The following is an 8,365-nucleotide window of genomic DNA, read 5'->3' as shown; positions in this document are numbered from 1 at the left end:
CGCCCTCTTCGCCTCCGGGGCTCCGTGAGCGCCTGGGGGCAGAGAAGGCATTTTCCTGCAGGGCAGGGGACCCGGAGGCTTCTGCTGCAAGAGAGGCCTGTACCCAAAACCCACGCACAGTCATGGTGTCAGGGAGCCTCGTGCCGGGATCTGTCACCGCGTACCCTGTGCCTGCTGCCTCCTGTAATTATTTGGTCCGGGAGCTCCAAGCGAAAGCAGCGGGGCTGCTGCATAACAGCACACGTTGCAAATCACCACCAGCAGCCTCACTGCAGGAATCCCGGGGAGTTTTTTGCTGCTGTGGCCACTGGCCCGAGTGGGACCCGGCTGGGTGAGGAGGGACGGAGCCACCCCGGAGCTGGATGGGGCTGGGAGCAGCCTGGAAAAGCTGTCAGCATTTCAGATGCTCAGTGACAGTGGAGCCGTTCCCCCGGCCCGGATGAATTTCCCAGCTGAGGCCCCACAGACAAAGCAGACGTGGGTGGGTTGGGCGGAGGTGGCAGGACCTGGGGACTTGGGATGCCGTAGAAACGGGTGTGAAAGTCCTTGCTTGCTGCTTCTGCTGCCAAAGACACGTTTTCTGCACCTCTGCCTCGAAGCCCAGCACGGCAGCGTGCACACAGACCGTGCTCAGGGAGTGCAGCTCCTCCTCACCCCCCCCACCGTGGGCTTCTCCCCGGGTGTTTTCTGCATTATCCATGCCCACCTTTCCCAGGGAACCACCGGTGCCAGAACCATTCCCTACCCTGGCCTGAGCCCCACAGACCACAGCAGTGTGGTGCTGGCACGGGGCTGGCCCAGCGGTAGATCCTGGTGCGTGGAGACCTCTTGCTCCGTCCGTACATGTGCCCACCTCCCCTGTTTTGTGCCCATCTCCCCTGTTTTGTGCCCATCTCCCTACCTTTGTGCCCATCTCCCCACCTTTGTGCCCTTCTCCCCACCTTTGTGCCCTTCTCCCCACCCCGTGTGCATCTCTCCTGTCCATGCCCACACCTCCCCATCCACATGTTCCTGCCTGTGCAGCATGGAGGGCTCAGAAGCTGACAATTTTTGGACACCTATCTGCTCCAGGAGGCAACGCACAGAAACATGGCCCTAAACAAGCCCAGCCCCCCAGGCTGGAGCTTCGCAGCCCCAGCTTGCTATAAAGGACACCAGCCTGGTGACAACCTCCTAAAAGGGCTGGAGGAAGGACGATTTGGCACTGGCAAATGCAGCTCCGTGTTTGAGCACACCTCCCTTTTCCTCCGTTGCTTTCCAAAGACCAGCAAAGCCCAAGCACAGGAAGGTGGGAGAGATTGAGGGGCAGCAAAGGGGCTGCTCCTGCTCTCGAGGAGCTGGTGCTGAGGTGGGAACGCTCCTGCTAAAGGAGCAGGGCTGTTCCCGCAGGGCAGCGGGCCAGGAGCCGGCCCCACCGCGGCGCGCAGGGAGGATGCTGGCTCGGCCGCGGCAGGGAGGAACCTTTGGAAAGTTCCCCGGCCTGATGGAAAGCGCCCTTGGCTGCCTCGAGCTTCGCACGCCGAGGATCCGCTCACCTTTGCCAGGCCCCTGAGTCCCTGCTGAGGTGCTCCAGAGGTCCCTGCACCGCGTGGCCCCGTGCAGATGAGGGAGAATTAAGCAGGGGTGGGGAAGGAGGAAGAGGAGCGAGGAAGGCTCTGCGAGGCCCCCCAAAAGCCGCGGGTCCTCCCCCTCTTCCCGCATCTCGCGGATGCTCCCACTGATGTTCCCACCTCCCCGCCCAGCCATGACGGGTGCTCTGCCAGCATCCCCGAAACGCTTTCCCTGCCCTTCTCCTCCCTTCCTCCCACCCCGCATTCCTGGGAACGGCTCCCAGCAGCGGCGGGGTCTGGAAACCTCTCCGAGGTCGTGGCTGCTCCAGTGGCGTGCGCAGGGAAGGCGCAGAGCAGAGCGGCGTGGCTCTGTTCACTCTCCCGGTGGCTCAGCATCCCCAGGGATGAGGCTGGACGTTGCTCCAGGACAGCTCTGGACACCCTCCAGCCCAGCATCCCACCTTTACCGGACCAGTAAGAGCTGCTCGAGGATGAGCATGAGACCGTCAGGCGGCAATGCTGTCCCTGCTGCGTCCTCGCAGGTCCCGGTGACGCGCAGCACGGGGATATGGCAGGGCTCTGGGGCATGCCACTGCTCCGGTGGCCAGCACAGAAACCCAGCACTTTGCCCTCAGCAGCCCCACGTGCATCCAGCCTTCGCTTTTCCCGGTGCAAGCCGAGCACAGGAATGCAGGAATATTGCAACCGTGCGGCCACCAGCACGCAGGGTCACTGCTGCGGCCACGGGGACACCAAAGGCTGCACCAGCTGCCCGAGTCTGGTTAGCTCCTAGCAGCGAGCTCCTGCCTTGCCATAAAATGCAAACAGCTCTGCTTTATCTAACCCTTTATCGCTGTGTTTAACTTGCTCATTTTATCTGCGCTTGAATAATAATTAATCTCCCGGAGCAGGCAGGCCTGGCCCCGTGCAAATGTGCCTTTCGTGCGGAGCGTGGTAGGCTTTCGGGGACCTGCGGAGCTGGGTGGCTTTGCAGAGGGAAGGTTTTTGGCTGCCGAGCCGCCTCCCAGATCATTCCCAGTTGAAACTGGTGGTGCTGGTGTTTGTGCAAGTGTCTGTTTTACCCCTCAGGTCTCCTCAGAGCTCAGACCTTCAGCGGCAGCGATCCGCGTCCGCAGGCAAAGTCCCGGAGCTTTTGCTCTGTGTGTTTCAGGACTTGAGTAATGGCTGAAATCTCACGTGTTTTGGCTAAAAAAAAAAAAGATAAAAATCTCATCTTTATGGGTGGTTCAGCGCACAAATGACACATTGTGGCTTTGTCGCTCCCATCCCTCTGCCATTTGCTGCCCCCCAGCGTGGGCATCTCGGCCCCGTGGGCAGCCCCGTGCGGTGCAGGCGCCGAGGGCTCGCCGTCGCCTGTTGTTTCCTCGTTGTTCGTTAGCACAAATCGATAATTGCCGGCTGCTCTGGCAGGGCTGGTGCCCTGAGCTTCAGGCTTTAAATAGCTGAGGGGGCAGCAGAAATAGCCTCTCCTGGGGTGGTGCAGAGGACTGGGAGGATGGGGGAGAAACTGGCGGTGCTGTGACCTCCACGTGGCCCCCCCGAGCCCTGCCAGGCCATTTTTGGGGTGTTTTCCCAGCCTTTCCCCTGCTCCTGCAGGATCTGTGAGGCCCATTTCAAGCCCCTCCATCTCCAGGCTCCTCTCGGGCTCTTTCGTAAATCAAGCTGGGGATAAAACAGCATTCCAGGAAGGCGGCGGGCTGGCCCTGGCTTTCTGTGGGAAAAGCAGCAAACGCGCGGTGTCAGCGCCGAATAAAGCTTGGCGACATGGCAGGCTAATTCTCTTTATAGCTCCGGGGCTGGCCTTTCCCACAGAGGACGTGGTGCCCAGGCTGGCTGGCAGGTCCCGGGGGCCGCATCCTGCCCGTGGCAGGAGCAGCACCAGCGGCGGGTGGCTCGGGTGTCCCCCGGAGCAAGGCGACCGCGGCGCACGGGCAACGCGCAAGAGCAAGGGCATGGTGCAGCCTGGGTGGGTATAAGACGTGAGGATGGGGTTTTTGTTTCTTTTGGGTGGAAAAAGACAGGTTTTGGTTCGGTTTGCAGAGCCTGGTCCCCTTGGTGTGCAGTGTGAAGAGGGAGAAGGCAATGATGGGACAAGCAGAGCACAGCTTCGTGCTGGGTGCGGAGCAGGAGCTAATTCTGTACCTGTCCGGGACAAGCTCTAGACCCAGATCTGGTTATTAAATGATGGCGATGCTACGCCCAGGATCATTTAATTGCAATGTGCTAATGAACCTGGGGCACAGCTGCTGGCTGCTTTTCTCAGAGTCTGGGAGCTGAAGGTGTCTTGCACGTGTGCGTGGAGCAGACAAACCTCTCCTCTGCTCCACTCGCGTGCGACAGAGGGCTCGGGATCCGTCCCATCCCAAAAACACGAGCGCAGATTTCTGGAGGATGCAGGGATGCGCAGGGCAGCAGGATGCTGGAAGCTTATTCCCCTCCTCTGCCTGTTGCGTAGAGGCAGTGCTCGATAAACGCTTGCATTTCGCCACGTTCTCTGTTTTGGAACAGTTTCATGAAAATCAGTGGTAGGGCCTCGTGTGTTTGCACAGAAGAAGCAAAACAAGAAGAGGCTCAACTCCTTTTATTAGTAATGAGGATGCTGGCTGGCAGATGGTTACAAAAGAAATCTTTAATATTTATCATCTCTTTGGCTTACTGGGATGAGATAACAAATTGGTGTTGAAAATATGATTGTGGGGAAAACGGCTCTAAATTACTCTGCTCCAAGCATGTTGTTTTATTCTTTAATGTAGATACTTTATGTGTTTCTTTTCCTTAACCTATATATATTTCCTTTTTATTGTCTAAGCCTTTCCTAATTTATATTTTCATTACTTTGACTAATACCACTTCCACAGTGACATTATTATTCCAACGCAGTTTTGCAAGTGTCTCACTGAAACACTTGGCGTTAAATAATCTTCGGGTTTAGTCTGCATGATTTGTAATTTAATAAGCAGTTCCGTTTCTGCATTTTACCTCCTAATTGGCACAGAATTAACCACTATTCATGCACTAACACAAGCTCTCGTGTGCTTTTTTTGGTTGGAAAGAAAGCAGCTGTCCTTCAGGTATCCTATAGGTGCCCTTTGAGCGTAGTCCTTTGCCCGTAGCCGTTTAGCCAGAGCCTTTTTAGCCATTTTGGGGTCATTTTGGGTTGTAGCAGGAGCCTCGTTCCCCTGGCATGGCGAAGGGATGGATGCTGCTGCTTTGGGAAGGAAGATCTCCGTCTCCCAGGCGCTTGCACTTGATTCTCTTTTAATTACTGCTTGGGGAGCATGATACGTCTTGCTCTCATGGCATTTCCATATCCAGTTTGCTTCTCCCAATTCTTCCTGAAACATGATGCCCAGATTTGCGTCTCTGAAGACATGTAAACACTTGGATCTGAATCCAGCAAGGGCTTATTATTATCACCCATCAGCAAATGATGGCTTTTGCCTCCCTGTGCGGGCAAAAGACCCTTAAATCCTCAGCAAGCAGTGTTACGGATGGTCGAGAACCAGAAGATTTCGCGTGGGAAAAGCGAGATCAAATGAAATTTTGGAAAGCAGCTCACACGAGGGCTGCAGCCGCGGGGATGTTTTGGTGCAAAGGGCTTTGGGGTTTGCCTTGCAGCAGCCTTTAGCACCGCAGAGGAGTCCCCACAGCACGGGGACACCAGGGCACAGAGACCCCGAATCGCCGGGATGCTGGGGCAGGGAGGTGCTCAAGGACCAAGGCCCTGGGATCCAGCACCAGCGAGTGACCCACGGACCGCCCCGGGCTTTAAGGAGGGGTTTAGGAGAGGAGCAGGGAAAACAATGGTTTTTCCCAACAGGGCTGTTTTAAGGAAGCCTTGGTAACCCCTCCCTCTCACCAGGAAGGGCCGGGACCTCCTCATTTCCTTAACTTTTCCTTCTTCCGTGTTTTCGCCTTCGGAGTCTTCAGTATTCATGGGATCTAAATCACCTCTCCTTGTTATTCACGTATCTGAAATGCTTCTGTAAAGGATTAAAAAAAAAAAAAAGCCTCAAGGACAAATTCTCAAGAGATGAGCAGGATAAAATACCAGTTCTCTGCAAACAAACGGGGCCGCCCGCATCTCGACGGATTTTCTGTGTTTTGCTCCTAGATTTGGCCCCCATCCAGCTTTCTCCCCCCTCTGGCACACGGGGCAGAGGGAGGAGGAGGAAGGTGATCCCTCGGCTTGTATCGCTGCTGTTTCCCAGCTGTTGCGGTGACTTCAGCCTTGCCAGGCAGGGGCAATTAATGGGGGAAGTCCTCTGCCCGCCGCAACCTGGCCACCAGGTGCTGGAGAAAAGGTCCAAGGTCCAAATCTCTGCAAGAAGCAGCGCCCAGAAGCAGGTGGGCAAATGAGATCCCATCCAGGGCTGCCCCCTTTTGTGGGGTTTACTAAGGATTGGGGAAACCCGTTTTGGGGCAAAAGGTGACAAAGCATCGTTGGGTTAAGAAGTGCACCCAGGCCAAATGTGAGCTGTTAAGCACGAACACGTGTTGGCATCACAGGAGGCCGCCTGGGATTTTTTTTTTTTAACCCCAGATCACCCAAAATGAACCGGTCCGCCATAAAATGGGTATTAAAATCCCTGTCCGTCGTCTGCATGACGGCCCTGGAGGACACAGCTCCCATCCCGTCCCGTGAGAGCGGAGATTTCCTAAGTGTGGGATGTGAATCATGCCCTGAAACATGACCCAGGGCAGCCCACGGGGAAACGCTGAGCACCGGGCTGGCTGCTCAGACTCGGTCTCGTTGTGTCTGCTCAGTGAATCTTTAATTAGGCTATGCAAATTCCAGCAGCTTCTAATTGGCTTAATCCCAGGGCCAGCTTGAGGTTGCTGTTGCTTCCAGCGTTTTGGGGCTGCTTGCTCCTCTGCTTGGCTGAGGACGCTCCAAACTCATCTCACTGACCGAGTTGGAAGGGGTCTTTTCCTCCCTGCTTCTTCTCAGCCCGGTTGACCCCCCCCATTTTCTCTGCTGTAACCCCAAAAGGCATGGAAAAGCCACGTCCACCTGCAAGCCATGCGGTCCTCTTGTCTGAGAACGGACAGAGTCGTGGATAAGAGTGATGCTGGATGGAAACCTTGGCTGGAAGCCCCCTCTCCTCCAGTGCAGCATCCCGATGGAGGTGGACGTGGCATGGCACTTGTCCAGGGGTTGCATCGGTCTCGATACATCAGGGCAAGGAATGAGGATCCACGGACTGACCGGCCCAGGCGCCTCCATGCACACTCAGCTTCTCCGTGCCCCCTGCAGACTTGGGGTTTGTTGCTCTGGGGGCGGTAGCGGCACCGCCTTTCCACCTGAGGATCAGCACGTTTCTGCACTGTAATCCCAAAAGGATCACAAAGCCGACCCAAACCAGACTCCTTCAGCGCCAAGGCGCACGCCTGTGCCAGCTGCCAGCCCTGCCTCCACGGTTCTGGCAGGGATTTGGGGCGCAATCGCTTCTTGGGTGCAATTCCCCTGAGCTGGCTGAGATCTTTACCTCAGGACGAGGTGACTCATGCCCCGCAGTGCCCGTTCCCCTTCGTGCTGCTGGCCCGGACACGCACGTCTGCGCGGCGGCAGTGATGTCAGCCCCTCCGGGACGCGTATCGCAGGCGGCATCGCCTCCCGTCCCGCTCCTAGCGAAGGGATGCACACGCTGCTCCCTCCTTCCTGTGCCTACCTGGTATAAAGCTACTGCTGAGCACTGATTCTGCTCCTACCTCCCTACCTGGGACCTTTGAGCTGAGGTCCTTGCCAGACCCATCCTCTAAATCTGAATCTAAATCGTGCTGGAGGCTGGAGGCGGCCAGACAAATACCCGATCTCGCTCCCGTCTTCCTACAGGTCATGCAAAGCTTCCTCGTCTTCGTTTTGGATCTGCTCCACCATCGTCCTGCGTGAAAGTGCATTTTCTGCCACCCTGCTGAGAGTCGTCTCCCTTCCAGGAGCCCACGAAATCTCTGCGCAGCCCCCAGCCCTCTCCTCTGCCCGTCCCTCGGAGCTTCCCTGCGCTCGGGGGCTGTCGGCGATGCTGCTCCTGGTGCTCATCTGCTGGGGGGCTGCTAATGCAGGGGGGGGGGGGCTTTTCTCCTCCCCAGCAAGTGAGCAAAATGCATTTCCTTAGGAATCGATGTCCGCTACATCCTTGAGGCCACTTTATTCGTATGCACCCTTTCAAAGCACCTTGCAGGGTATTTGCCTGAGTCGCTGTCCTGTTGTTTTTTAGAAGCAACCCAAGCTCTCCCAAACCCGTCTCCCAGCCCGCAGGCAGATCCACCCACCTGTGATTCCCACATCCCTCCTGCAGCCTTGTAAAAGGCACATTGGCCACCTCCGGGGTTGGTCACAGTGATGGACCCGCTCCCCAGAACCAGCCCTTTGTCCATTTTTTGTGTCCCCAAATACTTCCTGGGTGACTTTCTGCTGTGGCCTGATCCTCCCTAAACAATCCCACTGAACCTTGGTCACCTGCAAGGAACAAACTTCCCTGGTTCTGATCGGTCGTGAAGGTTTTCCACCCGTAAAAAAGGGGCCTGCAAAATCTTTCCGCCTTTGGTACCCGCTGCTCAGCCGGACTCAGCGCAGTCGGGGTGACACCGTGGAAGCCCTTCCCGAATTTCTGCCAGGTAATTTGCAGGCTGGACGTGTGCGAACAGCCAGTCTGGGCAGAGAGGACCACAGCGGAACTGATTTTACCTGTTTTGACACAGAACGGCCGCCTGGCATTTGCTGACGCCGCGTATTGCACTTTCAGGTGTGTGCATGCAGCACCTGAATTCCTGCAGATGAAGGTGCCAGAAAA

The sequence above is a fragment of the Anser cygnoides genome, chromosome 32 (assembly GCF_040182565.1).
Source record: "Anser cygnoides isolate HZ-2024a breed goose chromosome 32, Taihu_goose_T2T_genome, whole genome shotgun sequence".
Classification (NCBI taxonomy): Eukaryota; Metazoa; Chordata; class Aves; order Anseriformes; family Anatidae; genus Anser; species Anser cygnoides.
This window is presented reverse-complemented; position numbering follows the sequence as displayed.